Genomic DNA, 15,119 nt, shown 5'->3' with positions numbered 1-15,119 from the left:
AACAGCACCAGGTGCCACCTGGGAGCGGGCTGAGAGAGACCTGCTGACTCAGAAGAGGGGAGACGGTGACCCTGAAGGCGTTGGCAGTGCCCTGAGCCTGCCCGGCAGAGCTATGGAGCCACAGGAAAAGCCAAATCACTTCCTCTCTCCCAGGAGCAAAGTTACAGCTGGGGGCTGCACACACAATGGGAGGCAACGCAGCTCCGTTCCTGCCTGAGGTGAGTGGGGTTGGACGAGAGGACCTGAGCTGTCTCCCAACTCTAGTCTCCTAGGGTGCCGGGAGTCTGGTAAGGAGCATCAGGCTGAGGTGCTGCCCTGCGGCTCATGCTCTCTGGGGCATGCTGAGATGTGCTCCCTGAGGATGGAACCCACCCCGCCCAGCATGGGAGGAGCTGGGCTTGGATTCACACCAGCCTGCAGCCTGGAAGCCGCTTGGCTCTCCCAGCAAGCGGCTGCATCTCCTCTCCTGCACTGCGCTTGGCTGGAGCCTTCCCTCTGGGCCGTTCCCGCAAGTGCCCGTCGTCAGCAGGTCAGGAACTGCAGAGGAGAGATAGAGCAGCGCTGGCTACTGAAAACGAGAGCCACAGCCACCAACCCACCACTAAGGCAGGGGACAACGGCCCCAGAGACCTGGGCCTGGTACAGCGCATGATGGCAGCAGCAGCTCCACCTGCAGTGAGGGCTAACAGCGCGTACCAGTCTCTCCCAGGGGCGTTAGCAAAGCACCCTGCCCCTCTCTACAGGGACTCCCCTGCCAGCAGCCCTGGGGCGTGAGCTGCTGCCCAGCAGACCACAGGCACTTGGGCAGCCCCTGAGGAAGCATGGTTGACAGTGTGCAGTGCAGCTCGTCTGAGGAGCTGACCCGCACCACCACTTCATTAACCTGCTGCTGCCCAGGGACCCACCTCAGGGGTCGGGTGGGAGCACCTCTCCTTCTGAGAAGGGGGCAGCACACACTGATGGCTGTCCCTGTTGCTCTCTTCTCCTCTTCCCCCGACAGGACAGGGGGCAGGGCCTCACGCACCGCTCGGGACCCCAGCAATCACAGGCACTTCCTGGCCGGCCATTCCAGGTTCTGGGTTGGAAGGCTGTCTTGCTTTTACAGCTTGGTAGGACATCCACTAGAGCCAGGTGGTTCCCTTGTCACTGAGGTGTGTCCTGCTGGAGGAAGACCAGCCACCCCCAGCGAGCTGCCAGCCACCCCCACTTTGCTCACACATCACATCGCCTAGGCCCTGATCCAGCAAGGTGCTTAGACACATGCTTCACGCTCGGTATGCGAGTAGCCCCCAGCATCCCAACTGGCTTCCTGGCAAGCTCAGCTTCCAGCCCAACAAGCGCCGACCTTTCAGCTTATTCCATGGGGCCAGTTCGGTGAGAGCAGGAGGCGTGTGAGCAGGGCATGCCGTCTGTCGCAGAAGGAGGACTTGCCCTGTGATGCTGCCACAAAGAAACACATCTCAGAGACACACAGGAGGGAGCCTGTGGGCAATGAAAGGGCAAGCACCTGAAGTTCCCATCAGGATGTGACCCACAGCCAGACCATACCGCCCCTGCCCCGGACACACCGAGGTGTGGAAAGCTGCCCCGACTGCCCTGGGAGAGCAGATGTTCGCTGTAGCGGCTCTCGGGCGGGACCCACCAAAGGCCATCACAAGGAGGAGACCAGGCCCTGTGGCTGCACAGGTGACATTGCCTATGTGGGGTGAGTGTGATACAGACTCCTGGGTGTGCATCCAGGTGGCAAAGTGCCCTGGACCCAGCCCGCTCTGTGTGCTAGGAGCCCTGTGTATGGCTGGGCTGCACTGCCCTGGCCCATTCCCATGAGGGGGGCTCACTGACACTGGGTGAAGCTGGCACGCGTGGCTTCCAAATGGCAGCTGGGCCAAGCTCCTCAGCACCGCATCCCCCAGCCAGCTGCTGAAGGCCAGGCAAGCACCGCCAGATGTTTCAGAGCCTCCAAGGCAATTTAAATGCCAACCTCTGTCCTTGCGGAAGTCAGAGAAAGGTGGGAAGTGAATAAATTACTCCAGCAACGTCATCTGCATACGCAGCAGTGTTGCTCACTCCCCGGCAAGGGTGGGGCGGGCAAGAGTCGGGCAGCAGCAAGTATTGGAGCAAGCGTCCTCCTGCCACAAGGCCCAGGAGCGCCTGGCGCACGCACACAGACCATCATCAACTGGCCTCCCTCAAGCCCCAGCTCCGTCTTCAATAGGAGCAGTGTCCTGAACTTCCCCCACCTGCATGACAGATCTCTGTGTGACAGAACGAGTCCTGAAACTGAGCCCAGCCCACCGCTCCCGCAATCCCAGTGCCTGACGTGCTGTTCCTGGAGGGCAGTGTGCACCAGGGACTAGGAGGCACCCGCTCCAAGCCTGGAACAACACTGCCAAAAGGGAGCACCCACAGCAACGGCTGGTGCCCGAGGTGGGCAGACAGCCAACCAGACAGGTGTGTATGGGAGCTGCGCACGTCAGACTCCCCAGCGTCCCATGTAAGGTGGGTACTGGGGAGTCATCTTCTCTTTGCTCCAAGCATGGCGATTCCCCAGGCCTCAGACTCCTGCATCCCCCGCACAGTCTGAGCTTTCGGGGCAGGTGACCCCGGCTCCCTCGGGCAGGGGTTCCCCTTTTTCCTTTGGGGAGCCCCTAGGGAATGTGGAATGGAGGAGCAGGCCCCCGTTGGGAGACTGAGAGACAGCCGGCGGAGCCCAGGGGGAAGAATCACTGCTCTAGGATTGGTAGAGCCTGAGCTGCCATTCCCGTGGCAGAGCAACAAGGGGTCCTGTGGCACCTTATAGACTAACAGAAATGTATGAGCATCAGCTTTCTGCATCTGACGAAGTGGGTCTTTGCCCACGAGAGCTGATGCTCATACGTTTCTGTTAGTCTATAAGGTGCCACAGGACCCCTCGTTGCTTTTGCAGATCCAGACTAACACGGCTACCCCTCTGATACTTGGCTCCCGTGGGAGAAGCTGTGACCCCTGCAGAGCAGCGCTGGGAGGGGCATTTGCAGATTTCCAGGGGAGTGGCCTGAAGCCCTTCTCCTGGCAGCTGTGGCAGCTGGTGGGGGGCCTCCCCACAGATCTCAGTTGCTGGGAATCAGAGCAGTAATGCTTCAGAGCCACCCAGCTGGAAAACGCACAACCCAGGCAGGATGAGCCTCAGCAAATCTTTTAGCTCCACCCCAGCATTCAGCCTTTGTCCACCGATGGCACAGCTCAGAAGGCAGGGAGGGAACCAAGGGGCCACCCCCACGAGCACGAGGAGAGCACGACCTGGCATGTTCCAACTGAGACTGGTAGCAGTGAGTGAGCAGACAATGCCTTGGGAATGGCCTACAGCTGAGCTGAATGGGTGTGAACCCTTGGCCACAAGGCGGAGGGAGCTGGGGTTAGGTGCCAGATACATTGCCCCTGGATGCCCTGCACACAGCCAGTTCCAAGTGCAACCAGGCAGAGGGAGGAAGAGCCTCTTTGTGGTTCCCACACTGAACCAGGACTCTAGAAACATGGATCCAATCTTCTGCCACCCTGGGCCTGGGCAGCGCCTGCATAAAGGGGATCTGACACCAACAACAATGACCAAGCCCAGCAAGATGACGTGGGGGCATCAGTCCCTGGGAGGGACTCGGCAGCTGTGGAATTCAAGGCTGGCTCAGCACTAGAGCACCCACCTTCTCAAAGGCACGGGCTCACCCACAGAGTGAGAGTGCCATCAACAGCCAGCTGACAGGGAGCAGCAGTGCAACCTGAGGACAGCTGAGCTGTTTGGCAGAGCTACCAGGGTATAAATACATTGCACTGTTATCAGTAACACTTCCTCAGCCATGCTACACTGAGCAGGAATCTTCTTGTGTGGTCCTGGCAGAGCTGAAGGCTGCACCTGGCTCGTGAGCGCTGTCCCCGCTGCTACGGGAACCACAGGGAAATGCACCATGTACGGAGCGCTGTCCCTGCTGCTACGGGAACCACAGGGAAATGCACCATGTACCGAGCGCTGTCCCTGCTCCTACGGGAGCCGCAGGGAAATGCACCGGGTACCGAGCGCTGTCCCTGCTGCAATGGGAACCGCAGGGAAATGCACCGGGTACCGAGCGCTGTCCCTGCTGCAATGGAAACCGCAGGGAAATGCACCGTGTACCGAGCGCTGTCCCTGCTGCAACGGGAACCACAGGGAAATGTACTCGGTACCGAGCGCTGTCCCTGGTGCTACAATGACTGCAAGGAATCCAAAACACCATGTGCTACAAAAGGCAAAGCAGTGGTACAATCCAGCCCTCTGAGCCGGGCATGCCTGCACTGATAAGCCTCACAGGTGCTGCTCCACATAGTTCTACACTAAATCTGTACCTACTAAGAAGAATTCACTGTAGAGTTCACCTTCTTCCATGGGGAAATGCTGAATCCAGCACAATCTTCTGATTGCTGCCAATGGGAGACACAACCTCTGTCGGAGGTGGAGAATTGGAAACAAAATGACATTTTTCATTCCAAAATGTCACTCTGACATACAGGCCATTGCTCTGACAGGACAAATCATTTCCTTTGCTTGAAACTGGTGCTACAATTCCAGCCGGACATTCCTGGCTGGCAACTTCTCAGCATTTTCCATAGGGAGGCTGGTTTTGTTCTGCTTCTGACCAGGAAGTCATTTGGAAACATCTAAGTTTCCCAAGGTGTGAAAAAGCCATTTCTCAGCCTGTTCTACATCTAAAGGTGCCCAACGGCTCTGGGAATGCGCCCGCCAAAGACAGCCAGACAAACAAACTGTGCCAGAGAGGAGAACGTGCCAGCAGTCCCTGAGGGTCAGCCACGCAGCCCTTTCTCCAGAGCTAAGCCAGCTTTCAAAGGGGAGAAACATGGAGCCACAGCAGTACCTGTCCCAGCTACCTGCTCAGCAGCTTATCAAGATTTGGGGGGTTTTTTGGCATCTTTGATTTCTGTGACCGATGGTGAAGATGTACCCCACCTATCCCCACCACCGCCCAGGGGAAGACAGCAGCCAGGTGGGAACTGGCTGGCTGGTTTCCCCTGCCAGAGCTCAGGGGAACCTAGAAAAATGCCTAAACCAGCAAGGGAGGCAGCCCTGACCACCCAGGGCCCAACGTGACGCATGACAATGCCAGTTGTGACACCATAGGCTTCCATCAGCCCCACTGCCAAAAGGCGACTGACGGGAACACTGCAGAGAGCCTCAGTGCATCCAGGGCTTATTCCTCCCTTTGTCTCAGGGTTCACTTTTCACCAGTTCATCCCATCAGCCCCACCACCCATTTGATTCCCCAGGAGAGCTGCACCAAGGCCCCTCTAAAACTGGTCCAACTCCATGCACCTCTGGCTAACAGCCAGAATGGAAGAGTGTGTTTTTACCACGGGCCATCCTGGGCCTGTCCTCGTCAGCCCCAAGTCTGCCAGAGTCATCGCTGCTGTTGTGTTTAATCTTTCATCGCATTCATTAAGTAAGGTACAGAGCAGCGAGCAATGAAATGCTGAGGAGAGTTAGCAGAGGCTCATTGCCAGCAGCGATGGAAATTATGATCTCAGCAGTAAGGGGTTGATTTCATTTTCACCAATGATAAAGTCTGAAATCTAGAGCCTGGTTTTACTGTTACTGTTGTCACCACAGCACTGAACATGCTGAACCTCCCTCTGGCTGGGACTGCGCCAGCGGTAATGCTGTTTGGAATGCTGTCTGATGCCCAGCAGTGCTAATGAGGGACTTTCTGTCACAATGAATTAAGCTCTGAGGTTTGGAAGGCTGGCACCTTGAGTGCACAGGTTTGTGAGAACAGGGTAATTATATGCAGCAATATTCCATGGGAAACCAGAGAGGGGCTAGGGGAATAGAAATTAGGCACAAGGTTTTCAATGCAAATAAGAGAAGGCCAGGGCTCTGAAACAATACCACATCACAACCTGCTGTGCACGCTGGGCCCAGCAGCCTGGCCAGCTCTTTGCAGTTCCTGACTCTGTGAGCACGGTGGTGGGTTTGCAACATTCTGGGTGGGTCAGGAAGGCCCAACAGTGCCACCGCTCTGCAGGGATAACACAGTTTATTACCCAAATGGGGGGGCACAGGCGAGAGGAGGAGAAACTGAACGTTAACCCAAACTGTCTCATGATTGTTACTCAAGGCCAGCGCGAGTCACTGGTCGGCTGTCTGCAGCTCAACATGCAACAGCACAGAGCTGACGCGTGAGAAGGCATGCAGGGTTTGGAGGGACCGTAACCTCTGGTGAAACTGATGAGTCCACAGCCACTTCTGAAAAAAGTGGAACACAACGGGCAAACCCACCGCAGAAAGGGATGGGAGTTAAGCTCATACAACCCTCGCCTTTGTGCTCGCCTCTGGTTTTGGGAGCACCACTGAGCAGTCACACGCCGCACTGGGTGTCTCAACAAGGGACAGCCTCACTCCACCTCCCTTTAATGCCTGAAGCTTTTTGGGCAAAGTGGCTCCTGGTGCTAGCTTGTCTTCCCACTCACAAGGTGCCTGGCCAACCCTTTTGCTTCTTGCATGGTAACGTCAGGCACACAGCTGGCTTCGGCCGTCGCATGCGCTGCACTCCCTTTGTCTCTCCAGCTGTCAGCACCTCTCCCCTGCTCCTTTTCAGACTCTTGGTTCCTTTCTCTTGGTCCTCCAAGGGAGACACATTGGAAAAGCCTCAGTGACAGGGTGGGGCTAGGGGACGTGTCTATGGAGCTGGGGTGCCAGGGAAAGCAGAGAACACAGGACTTGCCAGAATGGACCACACCCAAAGTCCACCTAGGCCCCTGTCCTATCTCCAACAATGGCACTGATGGTTCAGAGGTGGGGCAAGAACCCTCACAGCCAGCAAAGGCCCCGAGAGTAGGGCTCTGACCTAAGCCCTGAGCAGTGGGTTTCTGTCCTTTGCAGTGTAGAATTAGCTCTGGATAGTCCTGTGAGCTGTACCAATGTCCCACCCACCTTTGAATCTGGACACACTCCAGCTGGGTCCTGTGGCAATGAGCTCCACAGTCTAATTACACGTTGTGAGAGACAGAGGAAGCTTCAGACTTCTGCAGGGCAGGCTCCAGCAAGGCCCAGAGACATAGCCTGGCCAGAGGGCAAAGCAGCAGCAGTGAAAGCAGCTGCCTAAGAGAGGGTCTCTCCTTCCCTCTCCAGTCTGGCTTCCTTCCCTCAGCATTGGCTCCAGTTTCTCTCAGCCCAGGCAGAGCCTCTCGCCAGAGTTCAGCCCAAGTGTTGGGACTGACTCTGGCGCTCAGCCACTCCCTGCTCTCCCAGGCGCTGCCGGCCTTTTGAAGGTCAGTGCTATTGACAGCTCTAGCCTCTGACTCCTCCAGCAACGGAGAGAAGCAGCTCAGCAGGGGGTTGAAACCCAAGGTTAACGGCAGCTAAATTGGTCCTGAGACCTGACAGCTAATGTGGCTGTCCCAGGGGCTGCCACATGTTGCTGGCAGGGACCAGCTCTCCCACAGCCCGCGTGTAGTGCTGCAAGGGAGCGTCTCTTGAATAGCTCTGTGCCACTCTCCAGTGATGGCCAATCAGCTTGAATTATGCAAGAGAGTAACTCCTCCTCTCCTCTCCCCTCTGCCAGGCCAGTGCCCAGGCATGGGACCCCACTTCCATCTCTTGAAATGGGCACACTCCTGGCTGGCACCTTCCCCCTTCCTAGAAGATAGGCCCCACTGGGAAACATTCCCAGGGCACTAAGGAGCCAGGCAGAGGAGACAAGTTCTCCTGCCTTGCCCAAGAACAGCTCCATCCCCTTCTGCTGCTTTCCTCCTCCCGCAAGTCAGCAGGACAGGACAGAGGCTCGAGGTACCCAGCTCTGACCTGGCGTAACTCAGGTGTGGCTCCACTAAGCCACTGGAATGTGTGCAGAGAAAAGAGGCTAAGTTAGAACCAAACCCACCTTGGGTCTTAACTGCTGCCTGGCCCCCTGCTGTCGGGAACACGTTGTGCCCAGTGGGGTCATAGGTGTGTCTGTGTTTTCCTTCTGAGAAGGAAAACCTCCAGTGGCTGAGCATTCAGGCGGCACAGGGCACTCTCCGGGGAGGTCGGCATCATTAACTCCATTTTACAGCCGGGGAAACTGAGGTGCGAGAGGCAGGTGCTCCAAGGTGCCTGGCATGAAGCCAGGAGCTGAGCTGGGGCCAGAGGGCTGCTCTCCCAGTGTTGTGCGCCTGGTGCAGTGACAGCAGGCAACGTTTGCTTCTTTGCTGGTCCGGAGCCAGCCAGTTCAGCCAACGCCTCCGCGAGTGCCGCTGCTGAGCAACAGCCTGGCTGGAACTCTCCAGGCCCCGCTGCTCCTGGGAGGCTCTGCTCTCGCCCCGGGCAGCCGGCCATGGGGCAGGGAAACCCCGCGGCTCCGCAGAGCGGGGCTCACACCCCCGCTGGGCGACGGCGCGGCCGCACCTCCCGAAGCGCGCAGGCAGCCGCAGGCGCGGCCGGCAGGGCCTCGCGGAGTCAGTCTGCTGCCTGGGCCGGCCCCGGCCCTTCTCCCGCCCGCGAGTCGGCCGCTTTGGGCTGCTCCGAGACGCAGCTGCGAGCGGCTCCCGCAGGCCGCCTCCCCGCCGCGCCCAGCACCAGTGCTACGGCTCGCCCTCGCCTCGGCCCTCTGCGGGGAGCGCAGCGACCAGGCGCCGGGGGCACCGCGGGGCGCTCGGGGCAGGGGACGGGAGCCCGGCGGGAGAAGCGGAGCAGAGAACCGGGAGGGACCTCGCCAGGGCGGCCCGCCCCGTCCCGTCCCGCCCCCGGGCCACGCGTCGCCTCGCCTCGCCTCGCCAGGCCGCCCGTCAAAGCCGGGCAGCGGCGCCGCGACCCGCCGGAGGCCCCTGTTCCCCGCGCCGAGCCCGGCGCCGGCGCCGGAAGGGCTGCGGGGTCCCCGGCCCGGGCCGCCCCGCGGAAGTAAGTTCGGGGCCGCTCTCCGCGCCCCGCCCGGCCCCGCGTACCCACCTGTGGCTCCCGCCCGGCGGGCCTGGCTCGCCGCTCCCTGCTGCGCTCGGCCGGGAGGCGCCGCGTCTGGGGCTGCGCTCGCTCCGCTCCGCTCCGCTCCGGCAGGGCTCGCCCGCCGCAGCCTCCTCGGGGGCCGCTGGCCGGTCGGAGCCGGGCGCTGCGAAGGGGCGCAGCGACCCCTAGCGCCCGCCTGCCCGGCGCCGGTCCCCGCCCCGGCAGGGTGCGGGGAACCCGCGGAGGGGCCGCCCTGGTGCGGCACCCGGCAGCCCCCGCTCGTAGCCGCGGCCCGGGCCGCGCAGGACTGTGACTCTCCGCCTGGGCCGGGCCGCGGCTTGACCAGGGCGCGCGGGGGGAGTTGTGAGGTCTCAGGGCGCCCCTCCCGCTCCGGGGAAGCCCGTCCCCTGTGCTGTGCTCAGGCCTCTCTACCCCCGGCCTTCGACCTGCTGGGCACCGCCCCCCTGGGACGCCATGGCAGGGGAGAACGTGGAGCCTGTTGGAAAAAGGTGGTTCGCCCCGCACTTAGAAGCCCTGGGATCTGGTCCCACTCCAGCTTCTGGGGGGGAGGCCTCGGCAAGTCACCGCCCCTTCTGGGCCTCAGTTTCCCCAGCTCTCCGATGGGGCTGTGTTTTGAGCTCAGGGGAGGAAAAGCCTCGCTCAGAGCCGGGCTATGTTACTCTGGTACTGGTGCTGGGTCGGGTCCCCCTGCCCGCAGCAATTTGCAGCACGAGGGCCTCCCTTTGTGTTTCCATAGCCAGGCACGGCAGAGTTCTGTGCTCTGCTTCTGCCAGACACTTCAGCAGCTGGTTCCAGGAAGCAAGAAACATAAGAATGGCCATACTGGGTCAGACCAAAGGTCCATCCAGCCCAGCATCCCATCTGCCGACGGTGGCCAATGCCAGGTGCCCCAGAGAAGGAGAACAGAAGACAATGATCAAGTGATTTATCTCCTGCCATCCATCTCCTGCCCTTGTTCTGAAGGCTAGGGGCACCATACTTTATCCCTGGCTAATAGCCATTTATGGACCTAACCTGCAAAAATTTATCAAGCTCTTTTTTAAACCCTAATAGAGTCCTGGCCTTCACAGCGGTGACGGCAGCGGCGGGAGCAGCGGCTTCGACCCACCTCCTGCGTACTGTACCATGAGGTGACAGGAAGGAACTGCACTCTCCTGATCGGCTCGTGGATGTAGCATGGTCTAGCAGATCTCTCCAGACAGCTGCTTGCTCCCAAAGCCTGGAGGGACAATTTCACGGCGCTGGCATGGGACGGTACTGCATGAGCGCAGCGGGTGTTCCCCGGGATAGGCAGCCCAGTTCAACCTGCCGTGCACGCACACTGGTAGGGGCACCAGCTACCTGCTGCCTGTCTCAAATTCAGACCGATAAAACAGTTATGGGAAACACCAAAGAGACCGAGGCACTCCCTACATTTCAATGGCAGCAGCCTAATCTCATTGCCAAGCTCTCTAGGGCTACGTCTACACGTGAAGCCAACATCGAAATAGCTTATTTCGATGTAGCAACATCGAAATAGGCTATTTCGATGAATAACGTCTACACATCCTCCAGGGCTGGCAACGTCGATGTTCAACTTCGACGTTGCGCGGCACCACATCGAAATAGGCGCTGTGAGGGAACGTCTACACGCCAAAGTAGCACACATCGAAATAAGGGTGCCAGGCACAGCTGCAGACAGGATCACAGGGCGGACTCAACAGCAAGCCGCTCCCTTAAAGGGCCCCTCCCAGACACAGTTGCACTAAACAACACAAGATACACAGAGCTGACAACTGGTTGCAGACCCTGTGCCTGCGGCATGGATCCCCAGCTGCCGCAGCAGCAGCCAGAAGCCCTGGGCTAAGGGCTGCTGCCCACGGTGACCATAGAGCCCCGCAGGGGCTGGAGAGAGAGCATCTCTCAACCCCCCAGCTGATGGCCGCCATGGAGGACCCGGCAATTTCGACGTTGCGGGACGCGGATCGTCTACACGGTCCCTACTTCGACGTTGAACGTCGAAGTAGGGCGCTATTCCGATCCCCTCATGAGGTTAGCGACTTCGACGTCTCGCCGCCTAACGTCAAAGTTAACTTCGAAATAGTGCCCGATGCGTGTAGCCGCGACGGGCGCTATTTCGAAGTTAGTGCCGCTACTTCGAAGTAGCGTGCACGTGTAGACACAGCTTAGATGTCCAGAGTAGTAATTATCAGAGAGGTAGCCGTGTTAGTCTGTAGCTTCAAGAACAACGAGAAGTCTTGCGGCATCTTATAGACTAACAGATATTTTGGAGCATAAGCTTTCATGCATCTGGCAAAGCGGGTCTTTGCCCACAAAAGCTTATGCTCCAAAATATCTGTTAGTCTATAAGGTGCCACAGGACTTCTCGTTCACAGAGTAATAAGTGTCTCTTAGGCATTACTAATGCTACTCTAGGAGCACATCACTGCTGGTGAGAGCTGGTCTGGAGGGCTCCAGGGGTTTTGCGATGCATTGGTCTCTGCTTGCAGAAGAAGTTCCCCTACTGCCAGAGGGTCCCACCCAGCAGGCAGTGAAGTCAGGAGAAAGATTCCCCTGGAGTCAGCAGGCACTGGGGCAGGCATTGAGTAAAAGGAGTTCATTACCCCTGTATAGGACGTTACTCCCCCCATTTGAAACAACCAACAACATGTCAAACCAGACCTTTGTCAATATGAAGGGAAAAGTCCTGTAACTCCATAGGCCAGTCTCATTGATAAGCTGTTCAGTCGACACAACCATGTTACTGTCCAGATCATAGAGTTTTAACAACAACAACAACAAAATCAATCAGAAGCTAAAGGAAAGCTGCCATTTATATTCATCAGATCAGGTGAAAGAAAAACTCTCAGCAATAGGCATCTGTTGCTAGGATAATAAGTCAACACAAACTTATCCCTTTCCAGGTCACAAAGTCTGAATACCAACAAACAATAGCAAACCCTATCTAAACAGCCTTCCACTGCACACCAACCCCAATTAAATTGGACTCATTTTATTCAACGAGGAAATCTTCACAACTCAGACACTTCATGGGACAATGGTTAATTTTCAGCTCTCAGCCATGTGGTGGCAGGGAGACATCACACCAATTTCATTCCGTCTCAGTTACTTAACTGAGCCGAGGCATTCGACTTTTTACCATGGTTTGGGTTGGTTTGTGTTTGTTTTTCCCTTCTTCCTGGAGCAAAGAATTTCCTCTTCGCCTGAGTTGGACTAGACACCCCAGCAACTGTCATGATCCCGCATCTTTCCTTTAGCTCTCTAGCTGTCAGATGCCAGTCCCTCTGGCTTTGTTTCCGCAAGTCCCTCTGGCTTTGTTTCCGCAAGATACTTAATCACATGGCTAGGCCGATTAAAATCAATGGGTAGCACATTCTCAAAGCTGTGGGAAATCCCGAGGGCTTTGAGGCTGCCAAACTCTGGCAGTGAGAAACGGCGAATGGGGTCACATGAAGTGCCCATGACACACTCACTGCAGCTCAGAGAGTTCTCCTGCCCTGCCCTGCCCTGCCCTGGAGTGGGAGCAGACACACATGACTGCAGTCAAATCACCCCCTAAAAGAAATGACACTAAATTCTGGACTTCCCAATTACAAGAGACAGGCGAACCTTGGAAACCATTAAAAGCTGCTTCTTCTGTTGATGAATTAGCCAGAGTGCACAGAGCTATTTGCTGAGCTTTACTGTATTACGCTAATTATAAATTAATATATCGCTCATTACACGCTAAAGCTGTGTAGTCAACTAATGCACTGCTGCAAAGAGGTGATTTAAATCCCCCCGTTGGTGTGTTTCTTCGCTACCTGTGTAATTTACCTTTGCATTGGCTTAGAGGTCACCAAAGTGTCATTCTCCAAAATCTCTGGTGGGTCTGGCAGAAAGCACATTCCATCTTGGAAGGAAACGTCCTCAGCTTCACCCTCCATCCCCCAGGGCTTTGCAAACAGTCGGAAATGATGAACGCTTTGCGGGACTTTTTATGATGTACAGGCCTGCAGTAAATGGGATAAAATGGTCACCCTTACAAAGGCTAATTCCTTAGGCATCTATTTTTAAACAGAGCCTTTCCTTCCACCTGGTGGGCACGGCTGGCCCCAGGCGTTCTCTATTTTGCCACTGACCTAATACAGCACTAGCCTCTGTTCTTCACACACTCCTACAGACACACTGCACCACCAGAGGCTTCAGGCCTGACCTGCAGGGACCCTGCCAGCTGAAATGGGAACTCGGTCTCTGGGGCGCATTCCAGCGCCACACGGAGGAAATGGATGGGGGGGATTTTGTCTTTTTGAAGGCACTTAAGAGTTCTGTTGCCTGTGAAATGCTCTGTCTTGCCATGAGACAAAGGGACCTGGCAAATGGTGGGGTTGTTCCATTCCAGGCTTTTAGGGGCTTCTGCTCCATTTTCTTTCCTGAGTTTCCCTCCCCCACCCTTTGCTAAAGGAAGTAAAAGGGCGGTAGGGAGACAGAAGGGGGCTGAGAGCAATTTCCTGAAAAGGACCGTTTGGGTTTAAATTTTGTAACACCTGCGAGGACGAGGGTGTTTCACCTGGTTTTGTGGAGAGGGGTGGCAGGGCAGCAGGCCAGCGGGCTGGAGCAGGCCCTGGCCCTTGAAGGCTAGAGGAGGTCATTTCAGAGGGAACTGGCCCTGTTGCAGGCGTCCAGAACAACCACAGCAGGTGAGAGGAAAAGAGCCAGGGTGAGGGGGTGCCTAGGAGAAGAAGGGCGTAGGAAGAATCCGAACGATTGCTCCTTTACAGGAGGGGTCAGGACTGTTCTCTGGAGGACGTGCACTTGTGTAGCAGCTCAGGGCGGAGAGACTCCAGTGCCACCCTGCTGGTCAGCAGAGCGCCCACAGCTGGGTTTGTCTGTCTGCTGCTGGTGCACATCCACACATGCCTCAGCACATGGAACAAAACCTCTTCAGAGCAGTCTGCACACAGAGGGACTGGGTAAGAGGGAACGCTGCTCAGGAGCCTGCGGAGTGCACAGAACAGGGCTCCCCTCAGCCTGGCGGAGTGCGCAGAACAGGGCTCCCCTCCGCCTGGCGGAGTGGCCAGAACAAGGCTCCCCTCAGCCTGGCGGAGTGGGCAGAACAGGGCTCCCCTCAGCCTGGCGGAGTGGGCAGAACAGGGCTCCCCTCAGCCTGGCGGAGTGTGTAGAACAGGGCTCCCCTCAGCCTGGCGGAGTGGGCAGAACAGGGCTCCCCTCAGCCTGGCGGAGTGGGCAGAACAGGGCTCCCCTCAGCCTGGCGGAGTGCGCAGATCAGGGCTCCCCTCAGCCTGGCAGAGTGGGCAGAACAGGGCTCCCCTCAGCCTGGCGGAGTGCGCAGAACAGGGCTCCCCTCTGCCTGGCGGAGTGCGCAGAACAGGGCTCCCCTCAGCCTGGCGGAGTGCGCAGAACAGGGCTCCCCTCAGCCTGGCGGAGTGCGCAGAACAGGGCTCCCCTCAGCCTGGCAGAGTGGGCAGAACAGGGCTCCCCTCAGCCTGGCGGAGTGGGCAGAACAGGGCTCCCCTCAGCCTGGCGGAGTGGGCAGAACAAGGCTCCCTTCAGCTGTTTGGGGATTGTTAGGTCCACTTGGGCAGGACTCCGCATGCGGCCTAGTGTCTGGGAGAGTGAAGCAGAATGGGGGCTCCAAGCCCAGTCAGGGAGAACTTCTGGGGCGGAAGAGTCCAGCCAGCTTGGTCTCTAGAAGGAGGGTGGTGAAGCCCTGAACTGAGGGGGGATGTCCACAGGCTGGGGAGACCACTACTGGGACGTGCCGTTCCCAGACAGAGGACTGCAGAGCCCTCAGAGTGAGTGGGAAGGACTGTCTTGGGAGCAGGGTGCTGTCTGATAACGTAAACTCGAGGGGAAGGGAACTACTGTCTTAAAGACTGAGTGCGAGTGGTTATCCCCAGAGACCAGAGGGAACCGGAGGATGGCATGTGAGCTGGGCCATGTTGTGCCCTAGGTGGGTCCTGTTACACAGACCCTAAACAGGCCCTCTCAAAGAATGACAGAGACCCGGGCCACTTCGGGTTTAGAGGCCTCATTCCCAGGCTCCCTACATGTCTAACATCTCATCCACAGGGTCATACCGAAGCCAAAAGAATATATGATATGAAGCCGTCAGACAGGTACCTATTAACAATTAGGTCATTATACCAACAGCGCTTGC

General features: G+C 57.6%; 1 protein-coding gene across 7 annotated transcripts in view; it reads right to left on the bottom strand.

Annotated features, from left to right (window-relative positions):
* Positions 1-9,075, bottom strand: part of TAFA3 (TAFA chemokine like family member 3) — a 44,168-nt gene extending 35,093 nt beyond the window's left edge. For all 7 annotated transcript variants that reach the window (XR_012642600.1, XR_012642599.1, XR_012642602.1 and 4 more), the window contains exon 1: positions 8,945-9,075. The gene's annotated coding sequence lies outside the window, so the exon portion shown is untranslated. The remainder of the gene's footprint in view (positions 1-8,944) is intronic.
* Between the last annotated feature and the right edge of the window lie 6,044 nt (positions 9,076-15,119).

Source organism: Carettochelys insculpta, chromosome 26 (assembly GCF_033958435.1).
Source record: "Carettochelys insculpta isolate YL-2023 chromosome 26, ASM3395843v1, whole genome shotgun sequence".
NCBI classification, from domain to species: domain Eukaryota; kingdom Metazoa; phylum Chordata; order Testudines; family Carettochelyidae; genus Carettochelys; species Carettochelys insculpta.
Note: the sequence above shows the minus strand (reverse complement) of the source record. Positions and strands in the feature narration are given on the sequence as shown.